Genomic DNA, 25172 nt, shown 5'->3' on the forward strand with positions numbered 1-25172 from the left:
CTGGGAATCAGGACAGGTGATGTAATGGGTCTGGATAAAACAGAGCCATGCAAGACTGGCTGATATTCTTCTAACTTGCTGCAGAAAGAAATAAGACAGGGTTTCTAATAAAGAGTGGCAGTTGGGGATGGGCATTTAAATACTTAAATCCTGGGAACAGTAGGGTAAAAGCATTCAGCTGGACATATCTTATAGGAAATGAGGCTACGTTCTTCCTCCTCTAAGGGTCACACACTCAGGATCAACAGCATGGAAGAGAAGATTACATTTCCTCATCTCAAACAATCAAGGATGCTATTAGGGAAACATTCAGAAGGCCAAGCATAAGGTTTGCCCATTGCAATACCAATTGCTTGCAGAATTGGGTTAATGTCCCATAGCTACAGTTGCATTTGCAGGTAAGATAAAAAGGCAAGGAAATTAAATGCAAAGTGATAGTGTGGAGTTTTATTGAAAAAGCTATTTGCCAACAATTTCCAATTTACATTTTTTAATCAATCACAACAAACCCAGATAAAAGGCATTTGGCCTCTAATTTGTCTTCCTGTACCATCACAAAATGACTATTCTACTTACTGAGCTCTTTAATCTTTACCCACATTTCCTACCCCCCAATATACTTCCAAGTCTGTTTGACTCTTAAGACCTACACAGATTTAAATTGCTATGCCATTTTCATATGAAACTAAATACTCTTAGATCCCTATGGTCTTTTCCCTCCATTGGTTTATTCTTGACCTCATCCAAACTCAATATGCATGGCTTTTTTTTTTTGGTTTTCCCTGGAAAATAAAAGTGTATGTGATACGGCTCACTGGGATTTAATCACAGCAAACATGATTGTTGGATTACAGACTCACAGTTTGATTTTAAATAGCCTTGTGAATAAGCACCCCCTGAGATTCATTCCGGTTAAGGATCACAGGCAATAAATTGGCCAGCCTCATGTTGTTTTACCAAGCATTAATCACAGTTGCCCAGGGTCTCGTCTAGTGGAAAGAATAAGATCTTCAAACCCATGACTCTGCTGCTTCTGGAATGTTCTGACTCAGCAATTCTAAGTCAGCTTGATGGCTCTAGAAAGCTCTGCCTTGTGGCTAAACTTGAGGTTCAGACTTCTTTCCTGCCTATCCCAGGCTAAAGCCAGGCTGCTGTGACAAACACCAGACTATAGGTTGGCTTTAATAACAAGCATTATTGGCCCATGGTTTCAGAGGCTAGAAGACCAAAACCGGGTGTCAGCAAGACCATGCTCTCTCTGCAAAGACTGTAGGATTCTGTTGCTGGCTTGCTGTAATCCTTGGAGTTCTTGGCTGCATTCTCTACCTCTCCTCACATGATGACCTCTGTTTCCTTATGTGTCTTCTCTTCCAATTTCCACTGACTTCCAGCTTCTTCCTGTGGACTTCTCTGATTAACTGCATCAGAGTGTCTTCTGTTTGTAAAGGACTCCAGTATACAAATTAAAGCCCACCCTGATTCAGTCGGGCCATACCTTAAGTAATAATACATCTTCAAAGGTCATATTTACACGGGTGGGGCAAGACAGCAGTGTAGTGAGGAGCTGAATTTAGTTCATCCTCTATTGCAGTTAGTATATAGCTAGGAACTGTATGGAACAACTCTTTGGGGACCTCAATGACCAGACACATATCGTACACCAGTCTGGAATGATGGAACAGCCGAGGACCCACATAGAAATGTGAGTTGTCCAAGCTGTGGAGGCTGGTGCCTCTCCCCCATGGGCATAGCAGGCTGATTCCCTGAGGGAATGAGAAGCTCCCCTTGGCCTACAGGGACCAGCCACTCCACTGGGTGCCAGGAGTAGCTGTCTCCCTCCACCATGACAGGGATAGGGCAGCGCAGAGAATAGCTGTCCTGCTGGGTGCCAAGAATAGCCACCCCAACAGGTGCAGTAGCCACCCTGCCCAGCACAGAGAATAGCAGCCCTGCGGGGTTCTGATAGAAGCCCTCCCTGGGCCCACACCATCTTGCTTAGCTGTCCACCACAGTCAGGGAGAGGTGGGGCTGTGGGGAAGAGGTGGTTCAAGAATGCCATCTATTGGTGATACTCAAGTTGATCTGCATCCCTTCCATGAGATCTGGGCCTCTAGTTTGGTGTTTGGTGAGTAATTACTGACAAACCAGGAGCGAAAGAGGGCCATCAAAAAACTTAGACAAGTCGAGGAAATCAACTTGCAAAGTAACCTCATCAAGATAAACAAGTGCACCAACCACAATAGAAAATCACAAAGTACCTGAAGATTTAGGCATATATGGCCCAGCCAAATGACCAAATTAGAATAGCAGGAGGGGCACAGAATCTGGAACAACTAATTAAGAATGCTCATAATGACATAAAGGATATCAAGAAGACACTGGAGGAACAAAGATAAGAATTTAAAAGAATAAATTGAACAATAGCTAATCTCAGAGATAAAGGTTACTGTAGAACAAATTAAAAATACACCAGAGATGATAAAAAACAAAAGAAAGAAAAATAATTTTAAAAAGGGAAAGAAAAAAGAAACAAAAACAAGAAGAAGAAGAAAAAAAAAATACACCAGAGAGACACAACAGCAGATTTGAAGAAGCGGAAAAAAGTATACGTGAGCTAAAAGACAGGATGATGAAATTCAAATACACTAAAGATCAAATAGCACGAGAGATGGAAAAAAATGGAAGAGGATTTCAGGCAAATGATGGACAACACGAAGAGCACAAATATGAGAAAAGTAAAGGGCTAGAAAGGTTAGTTGAAGAGATAATTGGGGAAAACTTCCCAAATCTCATAAAAGACATAAATATGCAAATCAAAGAAGCCCAACAAACCCCAAATAGAATAAATCCAGATAGACATACTCTAAGACATATACTAATCAGACTGCCACATGTTGAAGAGACATCCCAAAAGCAGCAAGAAAAAAGTGATCCACTACATACAACGGAAACCACATAAGACAGTTTGTACTACTCAGCTGGCACCATGGAGGCAAGAAGGCAGTGGTATGATATATTTAAGATCCTAAACAAGAAAGAATTACAGCCAAGAATTCTTTATTCAGACAAGTTGTCCTTTAAATTGAGGGAGGATTAAATCTCAGACAAACACAGGCTGAGAGAATTTGTCAATAAGAGACCTGCCCTATGAGAAATTCTAAAGGGAATTCTGACAACTGAAAAAATAGACAGGAGAGTGAGGTCTGGAAAAGGGAACAGAACTGAAGAGTATTAGTAAGGGTAACTTAAAGGATGAAAGGAGAGAGAAGGAAAGAATATATAGATCTGAAAAATAAAAACTAAAGGGATGTTATGGTAGATTGGAGAGCTTCCTTTATAGGAAAAACATTGAATGTTAATGGACTAAACTCACCAATTTAAAGATATCAATTGACAGAATATGAATAAAAATATGATCCATCTATATGCTGTTACAAGAGACTCATCTCAGACAGAAGGATATAAATAGACTGAAAGTGAAAGGATAAAGATCTATGCAAGCTGTAACCAAATGAAAGCAGGAGTAACTATCAGTAGCTATATCACATAAAATAGACTTTATATGTAAGGATTTCATAAGTCACAAGGAAAGACATTACATATTAATAAAAGGGAAAATTCACCAAGAAGAAATAACAATTATAAATATTTATGCTCCCAATCAAGGAGCTCCAAAATACATGAGGTGAACGTTGGCAAAACTGAAGGGAGCTATAAACTTTCAACAATAATAGTAGAAGACATCAATACACCACCCTCCTCTCTAGATAGAACAACCAAACAGAGGCTCAACAAAGAAACAGAGAACCTGGTGTGTTAAATGAATTGGACCTGACAGACATATTTAGATCCCTATACCCCAAAACACCAGCATATACATTCTTTCTAGTTTTCATGGAATATTTTCCCAGATAGATCATATGCTGGGACACAAAATAAGTCCTTATACATTTAGTAAGATTGAAATTTTTCAAAGCACTTTCTCTGACCACACAGAATGAAGCTGGAATAACTACCAAAGAACCAGAACTTTCACAAATATGTGGGAATTAAACAACAACTCTAAATCAGTGGGTCAAAGAAAAAATTTGTAAAGAAATAAGCAAATATCTGGAGACAAATGAAAATGGGAACACAACATATCAGAATTTGTGGGATGTGGCAACGGCAATGCTGAGAGGGGTAACTATTGCCCTAAATGCCTATTAAAAAAAAAAAAGAGCAAAAATTGAGGAGTTAACTGCTCACCTGGGGGAACTAGAGAAAGAACAGCAAACTAACCCCAAAACAAATAGAATAAGAGAAATAACAAAGATTAAAGTAGAAATAAATGAACTGGAGAACAAAAAATACCATAGAAAGAATCAACAAAACCAAAAGCTGGTTCTTTGAGAAAGTCAAAACCGATGGACCTCTAGCTAGGTTGACAAAGAAAATAGAGACACAAATAAAATAAGAAATGAGAGTAGGGTTGTTGCTATGGATCCTAAAGAAATTCTTAATGTAATATCCAGGTACATCCCAGACTGATAATTAAAAAGTATTTGTAGAGTATCTTCTAGGACTGGAAAAAAAACATGGGACTATTAAATTTCTCCATCTGGGAAACACCTGGCACTCTCTCAAACATTAGGGACTCCCAAGAAAATAGGCCAAACCCTTGATTTTGGGATTGCCCATGCAAAACTCATTTCTATAGCAGAGAAGCCAAGACTACTAAGAGTTGCTCCCAGGAAACTTATTTTACTGCTCAGATGTGGCCCCTCTCTCTCTAAACCCAACTCTGCAAGGAAAATTGTTATCCTCCCCCCTGTGTGGGATAGGACATCCAGGGCTGAAAGTCTCCCTGAAAGCATGGGACATGATTCCCAGGGATGAGCCTGGCCCTGGCAACATGGGATCAACAATGTCTTCCAGACCAAAAGGGGGAAAAGAAATGTAACAAAATAATGTATCAATGGCCTAAGAGATTTCAAATGGAGCCAAGAGGCTATTCTGGAGGCCACTCTTATGCCCATAGGAATTAAGATTCAGATTAAGAACATGTCTTTTGGAGTGTACATACTTCCTTACTACTTCCTTCTCTGCAATCAGGGAAACTCTGGAGCCAAGGGAACAACAGAGGAAGGCTATCCATGGATTCCTTACTCAACACAGCAGCTGACAAAAGAGACATCAGAATCGATGCAGAATGTTGTAGGAATCCACAGCATGCACCAGAAGAGTTTAGATCTAAGCATGTACAGTATTGCTCAATAATTTGTTTTCCAAACACTGATGAGAAAGGAAGGAGTTGTACAGGTTGGGACATTGTGATTACTACAAAGCGCATATAACTTTCTTTTTTAAATTGCAAGCAGGCTTTCATCCCTAAGGAGCCCGCAACTTGATCTGTTTTCTAAATCTGCCCAAGGCTGCTTGTGGCTTCTCTGAGGTTTATCAAGGGCATTCTACAGCATCAAGAGCCCCCAGCAGAGAAAATACGTGGTCAGGAACTACTAGTGCTAGGAGAGGAAACGACACACAGAGAAAACAGAAGTGCATGGAAAATAAGAATAAGTAGGGAGAGAGGGGAGAAAAAGATTAATATCAGGAAAGGGTAAGGAAGGGACATCCTGTGATGTCCCATGGCCACACTCTTGCTTGTATTGCCTCCAAAATTGAATGGAAGTAGAGACCTACATCCCCAAGTTTCCAGGAACATTTTTATGACGGATCATCTTTTTTATTTCCAGGAACATTTTTATGACAGATCATCTTTTTTATTTCCAGGCTGTGGCTTTTAAATTCGGATTTATAAAACATGGCCATTGAAAGGAAAGAACATAAAAATAAACGCTTCCAAGTTACAATCAACTTCTGGTCCTGATGAGTGTATTGAATATAGCTTATTTTTGAGAGCAAGTGAGTTATGTACATTTCAATAGATGGTATTGGCTCTAGTGATTTTTTTCTCTAAATTAATTATGGCCACCAGGGATATCTTGACACTAACTTTTGCTGTGTTCATATTTAGTTGTTCTCAGGTGATATGTGACCATTATTTTGCAGACATTTTTAAATGCTTTTAAAGTTTTAGGAAATAGGTCCCTAGTAGGATTGAGCTATTACAAGCATTTAATCACTGGCATTTTTGGTTTTAATCCAATAGATGCCATTTAAAGAAAACATTTTCTGAATTCTAGTTAATCGAGGCATAGTGAGAAAAGTTATGATCCATGACAGATGTATTTTTTAAATACTTGAGGTGGAAATTAGTTGTCTTAGTTTCCTGGCTGCTATGACAGAAAGGGATTGGCTTAAACATTGGGAATTTATTGTCTTGGGTCTCAGAGGTTAGAAGGCTTGCTTCCTGCAGAGGTTAGGAACATTCTGGCTGGCTGGCAGTCCTTGCATTCCTTGGCTTTCCTATCACATGGCGATGTCCTTTCCTTTATTTTCTGCGTTCTGGGTTGCTTAGGCTTCCAACTCAGCTCTTCCCCATGGCTTTTGTCCTATAAGGCCTCAGTAATAGGATTAAGACCCCTCTCATTCAGTTGATCACACCGTCACTAAAAATAATATCTTCAAAAGGTCCTATTTACAATGCGCTCACACCCACAGGAATGAATTAAGATTAAGAACGTGGTTTTTTTCTGGGGTACATAACTCAATCTGCCACATTTGTCAGAGGCCAGGATTAGAAGTGCAACATGTGATAATAGATTGATAGTGTTATAAACTGTCATTAATGCAATGGAAGTATTTGTACTAATTCACAATACTTTTTATATTTATTGGCTTCTTCATCACTTCCTATTTTAAATAAAGAAACAATGTGTCAAGGATTATTTTCCTCAATATATCCCTCCCTGTTTACTGGACTCTCCTCCATCTCCTCTTGTTCTTCCATGTTCTCTCCTCCTAAAAGCCAAAAATTGCTAAGATAGTGAAATAAAATATAGAATTTGTGTCTAAACAGACTAAAATGTTGTGTTCATTTTTTTCCATTCCCTAAATTGTCCAATTTCATCAGACAATGACCTCAATCTAGCCTAGAATAACAAAGGCAATTATCAGTTCATCTGCCACATGAATAGGTCCTAATTTTACTCTGCCAAGCACCTCGTTAGCCCTTTGTTGGATTCTTCTATTTTCTTTCTCTATGTGAGAGAACATGCCAATACAAGTAGCTGAACCGCTAACTGGGAGATAAATGAAGAGCCAAACAAGGAAAACAGACTCAGACTTTCCAGTTTTCTGTGAACAAGAACAACCCATTCTGATCACAGAAAATGAGCATCACTTAACATTTGACAAAGTATTGTCTGCAGAAGACTTTAGCACGGTAACCCTGGGCTGCAGAGCACAAAGCATCCAAATCAGTCCATTTTGTGGTCATTGGTCACATTGTGTACCATATGATGCTTATCAAATGCCTACTATGTGTATGATCTGTAGCGACACATCATCACTGCAATGTGCAATTGACCTCATCATTGCTGAAGAAGGTTTAGATAAAATCCAATCACCCTTTCCAATTCAGAAAGTAGCTAAGAAACAAGATTAAGTAGAAATGTAATTCTTTCCCCATGTTCAGAGACTATTTATACAAGTATCCATTTGAATGGGATATAACACACATCAGACCTAGTTCTGATGCTCCAGGAATTTGCGCTTCATCTCATGCCATGGTGATGCGTCTTAACAGACACATGTTCAATTGGGTATAGATACTTGCTCAACTGACTAAAGAGCCAAAGAAGACACTAGAGAGAAAACGAAGTTAAAAGTATCCTTCCAAGTCAGACATGTATTAATCACAGATAGACCCACCAGACAATTTGCCCTTTGACTAATGAATTAGGAAGGATGAATGCCCTTTGGATGGATGTTCATGAATCTCAAATGCCAGAAAATGGCAGGATGGCAAATAATAACCCTCCTGTGATGGTTAAGTTCATGTGTCAACTTGGCCGGATTATGGTGTCCAGTTGTTTGACACATACAAGCAAGCTCTGGTCTGACTGCTACTGTGAGGATATTTCATGTACTTAAATCATCAATGAGCTGATTGCATCTATGGCTGATTGTACCTACAATCAACTAAGGAGATTACCTTCAGCAATGAGAGAAGTCTCATCCAATCAGTTGAAGGTCTTAATAAGAGGAACAATGATTTCAGCAGTCAGAAGAGAGATTTTCCATCTCTACTTTAGTCAGCCAGCTTCTCATGGGGAATTCACTGAAAATCTTTGTCAGAATTCACAGCTTGTGGGCTGCCCTATGGAATTTAGACTTGCCCATCACCACAGTTGCATGAGACAATTCTTTTAAAAAACCTCATAATATTTACATATATATATCCTGTTGGTTCTGTTTCCCTAGAGAACCCTGATTAATACACCTACCTTTATAGAAATACACAAAACTTACAAGTCATCAAAATTTCCCCACCAGGATTTCTAGACTTGCAGGGGCTTTGCTAAATATTAAAATATATTCAAGGCTTATTGAGAAATCACTATTAGCCTGGTACTCTCCCAAAGACTTTACAAGCATTAATCTCATTTAAATCATCCAACTCTGTGATATAGTTTGTAATTAATTCCATTTTACAGAAGGGAAAACAGAGGCACAGAGAGTTAAATAACTTGGCGAGGGTCACACAGCTATGAGGCAGTAGAGTCAAAGCACTCTGCCATCTAAGCCTATGCTCTTATCTCTGCTTTGCTATTACAGAATGGTTGTATACTCTGGATAAATTTCCTGGCTTCTTAACCTGAAAAGAAAAACTATGCAAAGCTCTGTACATAGACTGTAGGCCTCACTCGGAAATATCTCCTAATATTGTTCCCTTCAACTTTGCCAGAATGTAAATGAGAGAGAATAACCTGGAAGAACCATATCCTTGCATCATTTGTGGAAATGTGATCAAAGGCATTTGTTCTCTGCAATTCACCAGTCTAATAAAAGACTTATGCAATTCATTTCTTAATATTTTTACTAATTAATCTGTAGGTAGTTTAACAGAGTGGTAAGAGCCCAGCTTCAGGAGTCAGCCTACCTGGGTTAAACACCGGCCCTCTCCCTGACAGCTAACCTACCTGATCCTCAGTTTCTTTTCTGTAAAATAATGGTAATAACAGTTCCCACCTCATACAATTGTTCTGAGAATTAAAATAAAGCACTTGGAAGAGTGCTAGGCATAGAGTAAGCTCTTTAAAAGTCATTAGCTGTTAAGATTATTGACTGACTTAGGTTTTCAATAAGTGCAATTCTACAAATTGTTACCTAAAATTCTTGGGTCCAGGTTTATTTAGGAATACAGAAATTTTTAGATTTTTAGAAAGGTAAAAAGTGTCTGGGACAGCACACCATAATGAAATACCGAAATATTTCTGTACTGATATGTATGGCTGCCTACTCTAAGTGGGAAAAGTAGAGACAATAAGAAACCTCATGTCAGGTTTTTGCAACCAAGTGAGTTTGTCGGGCACTACGAATAAACAGATCTACTTTTAAACTTGTTGCATTTCAGAAGTGTGGATGAGACCCTGGATGTTAAACTACAGAGCTAAGTGGGCATCGGATCCCTACTCCCGGCTTCAACCATCTTCTCCCTGAAATGAATCCCTTATCAGTGTTCCAGCACTCCATCTTCCCTGCGTGCCCAGCTGCAAGAAGGACAACTCCCTGGAGCATCCTGCTGGTACTTCAGACCTATCTCAAGGTCTTCTTCCCCACCAGACCTGTTTCTCACTCATATCTCCTCTCTCAATTGATGGCATCCTAGTTTTCCAGTAACCTTGGAATCCCCTTTCCAGCTAGGCACTGCTCAGTTGTATTGCTGGTGCTTCCCCGCTCTCGAAGTCCCCTCCCATGTCTGTCCACACTGGCGGGGGGTGTTCGCTTTATTGCTGTTGGTCATCCGACTTACCACCTGACACGTGCTGCTAGCTCAGCTGCTCCCCAGTGCACCTCAGAGCAGGTTCCTCCACCCTTCAGAAACCTCTATGGCTTTCATGACCGAGTCCCAACTTTCCAGCTGGCACTTAAAAGTCTTTGACATCTCCCCTCAGCTTCCCTTTGCTCTCCGCCACATCTAACAGGGCTGTGTGTCTCCTGCCCTTTGCCGCTGACTCCGTGCGTTCCTCTGTACCACATGCCCTCTCCCCCTTTTGCAATCTTACTCATCCTTTAGAGACAAGGCCGAATGCTGCTCTTTCTTGAAGACGGCTTCAGTTGTTGCAGCAGGAAGTGATCCTTTCATCCCATGAAGCACTTCAGCTTGTTTTTCTTCTATCCCAGCTCCCTGTTGTTGATGGTACTTTTAGGGAGGCTGCATAGCCCCGCAGTCAGAAGTCCAGGCATGCTGCCCAGATCCAAATCCTGCCCCTAGCCCTTGCCCATGGGAGGCCTTGAGCAGACACTTAAACCACTTCATAAGCCTCAGTTTCCTCATCTGTAAACTCGGGGCTTCTAAAATTACCTCCCTCGCCAGGTTGTTTTTAGAGGATCCAATGGTGTACTGTATGTAAGCCATTTAGCAGCGTGCCTGGGACACCAGAAGTACTCTGCCAATGTTTGATGTGATTTTCACTGTTTCTATTTTTCTGTATGTTATACCGTAAGGTCCCTGGTAGGAATGAAGGAACATGTCTAGTTCATTGTTCAAATCCTCACAATCCTTTCGGTGCTTTTAAAAGGGGTTCTTATTCCTTCGTTCTCTACCTTAATATTTAAGTTGTCTTTTTTGGAGTGTGTGTCTCAGCAGCTCAAAAAAATTAGAAGGTATAATCAAAGTAAGAAGGTCCAGTTCACAGGATATTATCTTAGTATTTTTGTTTAAATACACAAGAATCACAACCACTTAAGTGAAATCTGGGGAAAAAAAATCTATACCCATCACTGCTCCCGAGGAATAAATCAGTTTGCAAATGAGAGAAGGACCATCTGGCAGAGGCAATGGGAAGCTTCACTAAGTCTGCTAAGCCCCAGATACTAGGTCAATAACAGGGTGATTTGATTTGAGCGCTTTAAGTATGCATAATTACACTGTGTAATCCAAGTAAACCTTTGACTGCTTTGAGGTGCTCTCTGCGGTCCTTCCAGCTGCCATTCCAGATGTTTCCCCTCGTCTCGAGGTGGCTCTGCTGGGTTAAAGCAGCCACCACACTGGAGGGTGTGCTGACAGCTGTGGCAGTGTAGTCGGGACTCCTTGCTGGAACCATTCCTGGGACAGGATCCTTGTGGGTGTGCCCCCTTCCTGGGCTGTCCCGGAGAGGCTCCAGTGCACGGTGTGTGGCTTCTCTTACCTATTGCTCAGATTTGGGAACCCCAGGGAGGAGCAGCGTCACTGGCAGCTGTGAGCAACCTGACTTGAGGCACACTTGTCAGAGAGGCCCCTCCAACCAGATCCCCGAACTCCTGTCATAACAAGCCAAAGAGATAAAAGCCTTTCCTGTCACTGGAATTTGATGCCTGCATGACTGATCCCTCTGCCACAGCCATGCAATGTGGGATTAGGTCAGCATCTGCAGTAGCTATGGGATAGGCTGCTGGGTAGATGAGGGCAGAGGTATGATAGAAACCAAAGTAAAGAAAAAACTGCGTCTAATCCAAATGATCAGATCCAAAGGGAAATGCACCTTTTACAGGTACAGGGCCTCAGGCATCCAGTTGAGTTGCATCGTGAAACCTACCACATCATAGGTAGAGCAGAAGGCATCTGACTTCATCATCATCCCCAGTCCTGGAGCTGGACGCTGCCAGGTCTCCCTTCAGGAGCCCAAGCTGGACACACTGGGGGCCCAGACATGCAGTCCTGAATGTGTGGGGCTTTTGCTGGGCGTTTTCCTCACTCATAATCCATTCCATTTTCCTCACTCATATTCCATTCCAAAGAGCTCTCCAATTTCTGCTGGGGCAACTACAGCATCTCACAGTGTGCAGTCCTGTGGTGGTGGCAAATCCACGGCATGTGCCCATCCATTTTGCAGTTGAATATTCTAAGCCAGATGCTTTAGCTTTAGCTTTTGCTTTGATCCTGAAGCATCTCCATATCCTTCCAGCAGATTTCCTTTCTGCTGGAGCTTGCCAGGGTAGGTTTCTACGGCTTTCAACCAAAGAACCCACACTCAGACCCCATCTGACCTGACGGGCATCTGACAGGAGGTGTCTGACCTTGGCCTTTCTACAAACACTGTCTCCATCCCTTCTAGACAGACTTCCCTGGAGAGCTGCCAGGGATAAGAAAACTAGACAGAAACAGATTTAAGTGAATCAGCCAGTGAGCCAGTTGCAGGCAGTTTGAGGCATAGTCTGGCCCTATGTCTTGAAGCAGAGGCTCTGATTAGCTGGAACTATGAGGGAAGGGTGGGTTGAGCTAACTAGATCCCCTGAAGACTCACAAAACTAAACATCCAAACTGAGTTGTTGTTTTTAGTTGAAAACTTCTGAAATTTACTAATATGTTTTAAATTTCCTTATCAATCTATAAATCCAGTGATGTCCTTGCAGACATTTATTTTTGGAGGTTTTTTTTTTTCCATTTCTTCTTTGCTTTCTGAATAGTCTCACATTTGTCACCAGTGAAAGTATGCCTGAACATTGCATCCTTTTAATTTTCTATTGGCTTAGAAACAAGAAAATTGGACTGGTTAAACTTAAGTATAAAAATAAGGATGAAGAGGTCTTTGCTTGTGATTAAAATTCTTAAATTTTAGGGCATGGACCTTGTAACAACAACCTTTTCTACTAGAGAATGAGTTTTCTATTGTATTCTGAAACAACGAGATTGTCAGAGCTGAATTCCAGGCATAGAAAGTATTGCTATGCTGAGGAATGAATATCATTTTTTCTTAGCTGATTTTTCCTCCTCCCTTGAATTGTTAACCATCTGAACCAAAATCACTCAAGAGAAATCACTGTGTTCTTTCTGGACATATATAGCAGAGACATGACAACTGTATCAGTTAAGCTTTGCTATGTAACAAGCCACTCTAAAGCTTAGAAGTTTAAAAGAACAATCTTTGTTTATGAGTCTGTGGGTCAAAATTTAGAAGCAGGCTCAGCTGGGGTGGCTTATTCCTGCTCCACTTTGTGTCATCTGGAACTTCAGCTGGGACCCTGGGATAGCTGGGGAGCTGACCCCCTCACACCTCATGGTACCCATCCTCCAAGAGGCTCAGGCTTCTTTCCATGGGCCCCACGAGAGGTTTGGATATCATGAGTGCCACTTGAAGCCTACTCAGAAGTCTCGCATTGTCAGCTCTGCTGCATTTTGTTTGTCAAAGCAAGTCACAAAACCAGTCCAGACCTAAGGAGTGGGGAAACAGACTGCAATTCTTGATTGGAAAGATCACAAAGAATTTGTGGCTTTTCCATCTCCCCCAGCAGGCAATCCCCAAATTCATTATATTATAAAGGACTAAATAGGCATAACATCTTTTCCTTGCCCTCTCCAGCCTCTCATTATTTGATTAGTGTTTGTGAATTAGCAAAGTGCTTTCACAATCATCTTGCATTTATCCACATGACAAACTTTTGAAGCATGTCACCCCCTGTTTTCAGAAAAGAGATTGGAAGCCTATAGAGGTTAATGGCTTATTTAAGGACCCACAACTATAAAAGAGGGAAGCCCTAATTCCGGTGCTTGCCCCCTACCTCCTCTTATGCAGAACTCCATTTATTTCAAGAGCAGTTGATCAGCTTAATTATTATCAGGCCAGGATCAGAATTGAAACTAGTTCCCTTCCCCAAGCTTCGGATCACTGACTCAAAGCTACCTGTTGAAGATGAGCACAGTGTTTGTCGGGGATACACTTCTTCTTTACTGCATAAATACAATGACACATTCCAGACGTGTTTCCCAGAGGGCTGTTTATGTCTGTAACTAGACCACTTTCACTGCAAGCAGAAGTATCTCTAGCTGTTACATCTCACAAAAGAAAGGCATCAAAATAGACTCTTCTCTCTAAAAAGGTAGCATCAGATTGGGAACTTTTATTGTTTCTAAGCATATATAGTGACATTCTCCAAGCCTTCAAAAATCTACTTATCCCCTTAAATAGAATATGCATGCCATGGTTTTCTAGCACAGCTGAAGGTTTGCATTCAGCTGAAAACATGTTTGAGCTGTCAAGTACTCATCTTGGAGGAAAAAAACAGTTCTCAACCTCTTGAGAATCTCAAAAAGTTACAAGGCAATGATTTAAAAATGACATATACATAAATTAAATCATAGAAAGAGCCACCACATTGAACCAAAATTTCAAGAATTTGCAGAGGGATCAGAGATCATTATTGCCAACTGAGAAAGAATGTAAGTCAGCCTTAAAATGATTACATTGATACATTATTTATTTACCTACTGCATTTCTGTGCTTCTCTGAATTTTCCATCTTAAATGACAAGGAATCGGAAGGCAGGGCTCTTGGAAAATCATTAATTTTTACACCATGTAGTACTTGGCAGAATTCTGTCACTGATACTGCTTTTGATGCCTTACATTTTTATTGTATGGAGCATTCTTATTTCTCTCTTTATGCTCAACTCTGTGAAGAAAGCAGGGCAAATTCTCCAGTGGATGAGTGAAATTCAGACCCTGATGCCAAGGTCACAAATCTAGTCAGGTCAGAGGTAAAACCAAAACTTATATTATGATTTCTTCCACCTATCATATTCTTGACTTTTAAAAAATAAGTAATAGTTTATTGGTTTTATTCTTAATATAAAATAAATAAATGCACATCTAAAGAAAAATCTAAACAAGAAAACAACAGTTTTCTAAAATCCCACCATCGGCAATAACCACCACCAATTGGCTCTATTTCCTTTTGTTCCTTAACGCTACTGACATTATATGTATATACAGGTTTTATCCTAGTTTTGGTTTGTTTGTTTATTTGCTTACCCTTAAACAAAAACATTTTCCAATGTTGTTACAAAAACTTTGAAAACACAGCTATAAAATGCAGCAATGACTTTATGTCATATGCCTTTCCATAATTCATGTACTCAATGCCCTATCTTTTGATAGTTAATATCTAATTTTTTTGCTACAGTAAATAACAATGGGATAAAAAGTATATATATATATATATATATATATATATATACACACTCTTTTTTTATTCCTGGGTTTTTCCATAGGACTATATTCTTATGGGAGTATATGATCAAAAGCCATTTTGATTTTTAAGGCACTGGACATTTCTTGAATATTAAATCTCTCCATTAAATGAAGAAGAAATAATCTCATTACTAAGAGAAATGTAGACTGTATGAGAGAACAGCACAACAGTAAACAACAGGGTCTCCCTGCTAGAAGTTGTGTTTTTAAGAGAGCTAGGCACATGTTCTATGTTTGGTAGCTTCGTCTCACAATAGAATATCCATAGGGATTGATAATAGCTACTTTAATGGGTTTTACACTCTTACTGCTGCTCTCTACATCCCTGTCCGAAGATTCTGCCACTGCCTTGTAGAGATGAGACACTGTTAAGGCAGATCATTATTATAGTAAAGACTTTCTCTGCTCTTCCATCAGTCATAATTCTTCCACTATTTCTTTGCTCATTGTTTTGTTAGATGCTATTTAAACGTTTTCTTCTTTGGGGAATATTGTTGTCTGTACCCTGCCTACTATAAGATTGCACAGCTGATAGTTCATTCTCTCTTCTCTTACTTTTCCAAAGGGGAAAATTCTTCAGTTTATCTCAACTGGAGAAAAGCAGGGATCACTGAATAAAAAGGAACACTGACTTTACGATAAATGCTGCTCTATGGTTTGTAACTTCGGGTGACTCCTTCCCTTCTCCCCATCTTCCCTCCTTACCATAGCTGTTGATTAAGCCAATGTCATGTGGGGGTCAGTCTGTGTTCTGGACCCTGAGGATAGACCGCTGAGGAACACACGTGGCCCAGCTTTAGGAGGTGACACTTTAGTGAAGGTTAGAGGTGAATAACTAATTAAAACAAGGATAGTGAAGGATAGCATATAGTAGAGGGATTTGAATTTAAACATGTCTGCAAAGGCCTGCATAATGAACTGGCATTAATGTTGAAACTTGAAAGACTAAGATAAATTATCCAGATCAGAGTGAGTAAGGGAAGGTAGAAATAGCCATGTAAGAGGCAGTGCTCCGGCAGAGAATTTAAATTTCATCGTTATTTAACTTAGGAAACTTGTAATGAAAAGAAAATTCTTTAAACTAAAAAATGATATCTACAAAAAAACCTACTGAAAACATATTTAATAATTAACTGTTAATACTTTCCTTTTGTGATTACGAACAAGACCAGGATGCTTGCTACCACTACTTCTGCTTGAAATTGTATTTGAGGTCCTTTATAGTGAATAAAGCAAGAAAAAGAAATTTTAAATATAGGCATTGAAGAGCAGGCAACGATGGCTCAGAATTCTCACCTGCCATGCTGGAGACCCAGGTTTGATGCCCAGAGACTGCCAATGCCAAAAAAAAAAAAAGGGGAATTGGAAAGGAAGACATAAAACTATCAATATTTGAAGATGCTGTATTATTATGTATGAAGAAAATCCAAAAGGAGCACCTAGTATCCACTTAGAATTAATTATAAATTCAGCAATATCGTGTAGTGTCAATATATTAAAAATTTGTATTTAATATCCTAACACGAGAAAGAAAATGAAAACTTAAATATCATACACAATAGCTTCAGAACTATCAAATACTTACATAACTAAAATGATATAAATTACATGACTTCTATACTGAAAGTTAGAAAATGCCATTCAAACAAATTTTAACCATTTTCGTGAATTGAGAGACTCAATATTGTAAAGATTTAATTCTCCCTTAATTGATTTATACTCTAATAAAGCACTAATCAATATCCCAGAATGCTTTTTTGTGGAAATCAAGAAACTGGTTCTCCAAATAAAAATCACAAGTTAATACTATACATCCACCAGAATATTTAAAACTTTGAAATATGAAAGTGGCAAATATTTATCCAGGATATGATGGAACTGGAACTCTTTTTTTTTTTTAAACATTGCCATTGGGAAGGTAATTGGTAAAACCATTTTCCAAACTGTCGTTATCTGTTAAAATTGAACATGTACAGAGAATGTAATGGTGGTTCAGTGGTAGAATTCTCATCTGCCATGTGGGAGACCCGGATTCGATTCCCGGCCCATGTACTTCCCCAAACCAAACCAAACAAACAAACAAACAAACAAACAAAATTCAGTAAAAATGGTGCTGCAATAAGGGGATACTCACACGGAAAAAGAATAAAATATGACCCCGCCATACAGCGTACAAAAAAAAAGGACTATATGCATATTTTATGAACAGCAATTCCATTCCTAGGTATATATTCCTACAGAAAAATGCTTACACATATGCATTTAGAGGTTTATACAACATTGTATCCAATAGCATAAAATCTCTAAATTGGAAATAACTCAAATATCCATCAAGTCTACAGTGGATAAATAAATTGAGGTATATTCACAAATCAAATATCATTCAGCAATGAAAATGAATGAACTACCCCTGCATGTGGCAATTTGATAAATCAGACCAATGTAATGTTGAGTGAAAGAAATCAAGAGCAAACTAATGCATATTGCATAATTTCATTTACGTGAAGTTGAAAAACAGGATAAAGTGACCTATGGTGTTAGAAGTCTATACAGCAGCTATCTTTTAGGAGAAAGGATTGGATGGGGAACATGCGAAGGTCTTCTGGAGTACTGGTAATATACTATTCTATTTTATGGATATGTTCATTTTGTGAGAATTATTTAAACTATATATTGGGAATTACATGAATGTTATACTTTATGTAAAAGTTATTAAAAATTATAGGATGCAAGTAAAGCCAAATTCAGAACAATTTATAGCCCTAATTGCATACATAGAAGTGAAGATGAAATAACAATGAGCTAATATCCATCTCAAAAAATTAGGAAAGTAAATTCAAAGAAAGTAAAAGGAAGAAAATCATAAAAGTAAGATAATAAATTAATGACGTACAAAGAGCAAATATCTAACAGATAGGATAGAAAAGCCAGAAGTTTGTTTAGGATTAGCAAAACTGATAAGCCTCTGGAAAGACTAACCAAGGTAAACAGGGAGACAGTATAAATAACTCATGTCAGTAATGAGACAGGGGACGTGAATTAATATTCTGCAGATAGCAAATATATAAAGGAAATTATGACAACCTTATGTCAATAAATTTGAAAATTTATATGAAATGGGCAATTAGTAGAAAAACTTATTAAAAAATAGAACCAAGAATAAATAGAAAGTTGAATACTCCTATAACTATTTGAAAGAATTGAACCCATAATTTAAAACTTTCCCACAAAGAAAACATCTAAGGAAGGAATAATGCCATACTTTTGCGAAATCAGAGATTAGAAAAAGAGGAAGCAGCCTCTAGTTATTAAAGAAGCAGAACAACCTTGTTACCTAAGCCAAATAAGGACATTAAATAAAAGGCCAGTGCCATAGTTTTATAGGCCAGTCCCCACATGTATAGAGAGGAAAAAGTCTCAAACAAAACAGTATTAGTTCTAGTCTAGCAATATACAAAAAAGGTTACTAAATCGTGACTGTGAGTGATATAATGAAACAAATTCAAGTTCTTTTAACACTTGAAAATCAATCAATTTCATTTGCTTTGTTAACAGAATAATCATATGACCATGACAAAATATATTTTTAATATTTTTGTAAAAGTCAGCAACCATTCATGATTTTTAAAAAAACTCTTGATAAACTAGCAATTGAAAGGAACTTTCTTAATTAGATCCCAGGTAGCTGCAAAAACCCAAAGAAAATATACTTAATTAGTAATGGTGAAGTCTTTCCCTTTGAATCTAAGAATAAAATGCTCACTGCTACCACTTCTCTTCAGTCTTGAATGGGGGACCTGGTAAAGCAAAAAAGCAAAAAAAGGAAATAAAGGGATTAGAGTGAGTTTAGTAAGTTGTTAGATACAAAGTCATTATAGACAAAAATCAATTATACTCTTATTTACTAGGAACAGTTAGAACATATAATTACAAATATGCATATGCCATTTATAATATTATAAAAAAATCAAACACCAAAGAAGAATATTCCTCTCAAAAGATGTGTATAACTTCTGTGCAGAAAACATATAATACCATTTAAAAATTAAAGATCTAAATAAAAGGAGACACAGTCCATGTTCGTGGATTGGAAAACTTAATTGTAAATATTTCAGTTTTCATCAAATTTATCTATAGATTTAATGCAACTCTAATTAAGAGCCCATCAACATTTTTGTTTTTGTGGATACTGACAAACTTAATTCTACAATTCATTAGGAGATTCAAAAAAAGTTAAGAATAATGAGATAATTTTAAAGAGAAGAACAAAATTGGGCAGAATCACTTCCAGATCTCAAGACTTAGTATTAAGCTACATTTATTAAGACAGTATAGTATTGGCACAAGAGCTGAATACAGTCTAAAAACAGATCCTATCGATACTGATTTATGACAAAGATGGCCTTACAGATGAGTTAGAAAAGAAGTTTTTCAATAAATAGTGCTGGGTCAATTGAAATAAATGTGGGTAAAGAAAGGAACTTAACCTGATCACACACAAAAATTAATTCCAGATGTTTGTAGAGACAAATATAAAAGATAAATTAAGCTTCTGGAAGAAACCATGGGGGCTCTTCATGACCTTGAACTAGGAAAGAATGTCTTAAATAGAAACAAAAGATTAATAAATCGAACCACATTAAAATAATAAACTTCAATTTCATAAAATTCCCCATTATGAGAGTGAAAAGGCAAGCCACAGAGTGGGTGAAGATATGTGCAACACATAACCAACAAAGGATATATCCTGCAAAGCAATTATAGGAAAGCAGAACCCAATAAAAATATGGGCAAGAAACTTAAAAAACAATTCAGAAAAAGGTTGTCTCAATGGCCAATAAATGCGATGCCTTTAACATAATGGATAATTTTGGAAATGCTTATTAAAACGACAATGAGATACATGTCCACTAGAATTATAAAAATTGAAAACACACACACATATATATATATATATATTTTTTTGCTAGGTGTTGGCAAGGATGTGAAATAGCAAGTACCCAGTAAGCTCACCACTAAACTTGCATAAGAATGTATTTATAATAACGCTAAACTGGAAACAGCACAAAATGTCCATATGCTATAATATAGAGAAATAAGTGGCAGTATATTAATAAAGGAATACTATATATCATTGAAACAGAATAAACCAGAGCTTCACACAATAACTTGGATGAATTTCACATAGTATTTAATAATTTATTAGTAATTATTTATTTATTAATAATTTATTAATAATTTAATAATAATTTAAATTTCACATAGTATTTAATGACCTATATGTAACTCAAAGTAATGTATACTATATGTTTTCATTTGTATTAAAGTTAACAGGAGAAATTAGATTATAGTATTTGGGGATGCATACATACATAGGAACAAATCTTTAAAAGGAAAAGAAAAAATTATGTAAAAGAATGCAGTTATCTTTTTGGGGTGCAGGATATTGCTTTGGAGAGTGCATGTGAAGGAATTGTTTGGAGTTGGCATTTTCTTTTTCATTATCTGGATTACACTAGTGTTTGCTTTATAGTACCTGATATTTTATATGTCTTTTTGTATGTGCGTAATATTTGGTATGAATGTTACATTTCATAATTTGAAAAAAGCTTCTGAAATAGAGAAAAAATGCCCACTTAAAAAATGAGGCTTGAGAAATAGGAAGACATCTAATTGTAGAGGACCTGGTGGAAGCTGTTTACTAGTGCAATGGAAACAGGTGATGAATTTAATCAGGAAAATGATGTGATCAGATTTGCATTTTCAAAAATTGGCTCTGGTTACTGCAGAGATGGATGGCTGCTGGTGCGTGGTGAATGTCAGGGTTGGGAGGAGGAGTGAGAGGCATAGCTGAGGGTGGAAAACTGTCGAGGAGTCTGTGGTAGTCCTCCAGGCCCCTGCTTCCTTCAGAGCTTTACATCTGTTCCCTCTACCTGGAATACTCTGTGTAAGTTTTTCTCTTAGTTACTCCAACTTGCCTTTCAACCGACAGCTCAATTTTTGCTTCCTCTGGGAAGCCTACTCTATCTCCCTTCCCATTAAACCTCACTATTACTATACTTCATAGAATTTACTGCCTCATTGTGGCATTTATCACTTTTGAAATTTGAGTTTATTTGAATGTTACTTGGCTAGTGAAACCCACTGGATTGAATCTGATTTTTACACATGGAGGAATTGTGATGGTTAAGTCCTGGTGTAAAACTTGGCCAAGTGATGATGCCCAGTTGTCTGGTCAGGCAAGCACTGGCCTGACCGTTGCTGCAAGGATATTTTGTGGCTGGTTGATAAACTGGAAGGTTGGTGTATTAAATCATCAGTCAGTTGATTGTGTTTGTGGCTGATTACATCTGAAATCAACTAAGGTGCATCTCCCACCAACAAGATAATCCAATCAGTTAACGACTTTTATGGAAGAAGTGAGCCTATTTCACTGCTTCTTCAGCAAACGAGCCTCTCCTGTGGAATTCATCCAGACCCTTCATCAGAGCCGCCATCTTCACAGCCTGCCCTGTGGATTTTGAACTCTTCCATTCCCACGGTTGCGTGAGGCATCTTTACAGATATCTCCTGTTGATTCTGTTCCTCTAAAGAACCCTGACTAATACAGGTATCCCTAGTGCTTGGCATAGAGGTGTTCAGTTATTTTGTTCACTGAATAAATAAATGAATAAAGAAATGGATGGGTGAATGTGATGCTGTATTAGGATCAAAGTAGAAGTCAGAGGTCAGAGAAGGGTGGCAAGGAAGGTGCTTGAGGCTATAAAAGGGCAATATGAGACATCCTTGTGGGGACGGAAATGTTGAGTATATTGATTCTGTCAATGTCAATATGCTGGTTGTGACATTGGATTATAGTTTTGCAAGTTATTACCATCTGGAGAAACTGGGTAAAGTGTACACAGGATCTCTTTGTATTATTTCTTACAATGATATGTGAATCTAAAATTATCTCAAAATAACAAGTTTAATTAAAAAAAACAGAAGTAATGTTCAACCCATGGAACTTACCTAAAACTCTTTCCTGCCCACTAAACCAAAGATGAAGAAGGATGCACACAATTTAATATAGTGCTTGGTAGAATTCCTTACTAGATGATGAGGGAAACAATGCACATCTACATGCTCCTTTGTAAAGCGTGACTGGGAAAAACCCACATGGGCAACTTTTGAAAGATGCAGAGGGCATCAGTTTTGAATGGAGTGTTCCATAAACTTTCAAAGCTATAGTCTGGGATGAAGATGATACACCTTCTCTAGTTGTAGTCTGGTATTGCTGTCCTTGAAGATATCAGCCCACCATTCAGATCTATCCTGGAGGAGAATATCTTCTCCTCATGCTCTCTCTTCAGGAGAAGTTTGTAAATCTGATGGAATTGACTGTTAGTAGGCTCCGGTTGGAAAGTTTCCTGCAACCTACAAAACAGAGGGTACTTTCCATTGATTTATAGACCTTAGAGAAGAGAACTTCAAGACATGAGTTGTATCTGGGCATTGGCCTCACAGGAGGGAAAAATTACTGGAAAAACTCTATGGTGAGAAAACTATTTTGGTCAGAAAAGATAGTAGTACATGGAACACATTAGAGGAGAAAGATCCTATCAATCCTATTGATTGATAGATATCCTATCATTTATGTGACAAAGATAGATCCTATCTTTTTCCATTAAATGATCTTCCTTTAAAAACATTAGGCTTTTCTTCTCTCTAGGTTTGTGGTAATAGTTGTGGGAGAATTCCTTTTGGATTGGGACAGTGTCTGGTTCATATAACTGGGCATGTTGCTTTTCTAACAAAGACAACTCTGCCTTCAGTTCTTATAAACTGTATTTTATTTTATTTTATTTTATTTTTTTATTAATTAAAAAAAGAATTAACAAAACAATTAGAAATCATTCCAATCTACATGTACAATCAGTAATTCTTAATAACATCACATAGTTGCATATTCATCATTTCTTAGTACATTTGCATCGATTTAGAAAAAGAAATAAAAAGACAACAGAATAAGAATTAAAACAATAATAGAAAGAAAAAAAAACAAAAAAACAAAAACAAAAAACCTATACCTCACATGCAGCTTCATTCAGTGTTTTAACATAATTGCATTACAATTGGGTAGTATTGTGCTGTCCATTTCTGAGTTTTTATATCCAGTCCCGTTGTACAGTCTGTATCCCTTCATCTCCAATTATCCCTTCTCTTTTTTTTTTTTTTTTTTAATTAACGGAAAAAAAGAAATTAACCCAACATTTAGAGATCATACCATTCTACACATGCAATCATTAATTCTTAACATCATCACATAGATGCATGATCATCATTTCTTAGTACATTTGCATTGGTTTAGAAGAACTAGCAACATAACCGAAAAAGATATAGAATGTTAATATAGAGAAAAAAATAAAAGTAATAATAGTAAAATCAAAACAAAACAAAACAAAACAAAACAAAAACCTATAGCTCAGATGCAGCTTCATTCAGTGTTTTAACATGATTACTTTACAATTAGGTATTATTGTGCTGTCCATTTTTGAGTTTTTGTATCTAGTCCTGTTGCACAGTCTGTATCCCTTCAGCTTCAATTACCCATTGTCTTACCCTGTTTCTAACTCCTGCTGAACTCTGTTACCAATGACATATTTCAAGTTTATTCTCGAATGTCCGTTCACATCAGTGGGACCATACAGTATTTGTCCTTTAGTTTTTGGCTGGATTCACTCAGCATAATATTCTCTAGGTCCATCCATGTTATTACATGGTTCATAAGTTTATCTTGTCTTAATGCTGCATAATATTCCATCGTATGTATATACCACAGTTTGTTTAGCCACTCTTCTGTTGATGGAGATTTTGGCTGTTTCCATCTCTTTGCAATTGTAAATAATGCTGCTATAAACATTGGTGTGCAAATGTCCGTTTGTGTCTTTGCCCTTAAGTCCTTTGAGTAGATACCTAGCAATGGTATTGCTGGGTCGTATGGCAATTCTATATTCAGCTTTTTGAGGAACCGCCAAACTGCCTTCCACAGTGGTTGCACCCTTTGACATTCCCACCAACAGTGGATAAGTGTGCCTCTTTCTCCGCATCCTCTCCAGCACTTGTCATTTTCTGTTTTGTTGATAATGGCCATTCTGGTGGGTGTGAGATGATATCTCATTGTGGTTTTGATTTGCATTTCTCTAATGGCCAGGGACATTGAGCATCTCTTCATGTGCCTCTTGGCCATCCGTATTTCCTCTTCTGAGAGGTGTCTGTTCAAGTCTTTTTCCCATTTTGTAATTGGGTTGGCTGTCTTTTTGTTGTTGAGATGAACAATCTCTTTATAAATTCTGGATACTAGACCTTTATCTGATATATCATTTCCAAATATTGTCTCCCATTGTGAAGGCTGTCTTTCTACTTTCTTGATGAAGTTCTTTGATGCACAAAAGTGTTTAATTTTGAGGAGTTCCCATTTATTTATTTCCTTCTTCAGTGCTCTTGCTTTAGGTTTAAGGTCCATAAAACCGCCTCCAGTTGTAAGATCCATAAGATATCTCCCAACATTTTCCTCTAACTGTTTTATGGTCTTAGACCTAATGTTTAGATCTTTGATCCATTTTGAGTTAACTTTTGTATAGGGTGTGAGAGATGGGTCTTCTTTCATTCTTTTGCATATGGATATCCAGTTCTCTAGGCACCATTTATTGAAGAGACTGCTCTGTCCCAGGTGAGTTGGCTTGACTGCCTTATCAAAGATCAAATGTCCATAGATGAGAGGGTCTATATCTGAGCACTCTATTCGATTCCATTGGTCGATATATCTATCTTTATGCCAATACCATGCTGTTTTGACCACTGTGGCTTCATAATATGCCTTAAAGTCAGGCAGCGCGAGACCTCCAGCTTCGCTTTTTTTCCTCAAGATGTTTTTAGCAATTCGGGGCACCCTGCCCTTCCAGATAAATTTGCTTATTGGTTTTTCTATTTCTGAAAAATAAGTTGTTGGGATTTTGATTGGTATTGCATTGAATCTGTAAATCAATTTAGGTAGTATTGACATCTTAACTATATT

At 37.9% G+C, this 25172-nt stretch overlaps 1 long non-coding RNA gene across 1 annotated transcript in view; it reads left to right on the top strand.

The window, feature by feature from the left end:
* The window catches only part of LOC143664455 (uncharacterized), an 84559-nt gene extending 74896 nt beyond the window's left edge, over positions 1 to 9663 (top strand). The window contains exon 4 of the long non-coding RNA XR_013166428.1: positions 9521 to 9663. This is a non-coding gene — a long non-coding RNA (uncharacterized LOC143664455). The remainder of the gene's footprint in view (positions 1 to 9520) is intronic.
* The last annotated feature ends 15509 nt before the right edge of the window (positions 9664 to 25172 follow it).

This window comes from Tamandua tetradactyla, chromosome 20 (assembly GCF_023851605.1).
Source record: "Tamandua tetradactyla isolate mTamTet1 chromosome 20, mTamTet1.pri, whole genome shotgun sequence".
NCBI lineage: Eukaryota > Metazoa > Chordata > Mammalia > Pilosa > Myrmecophagidae > Tamandua > Tamandua tetradactyla.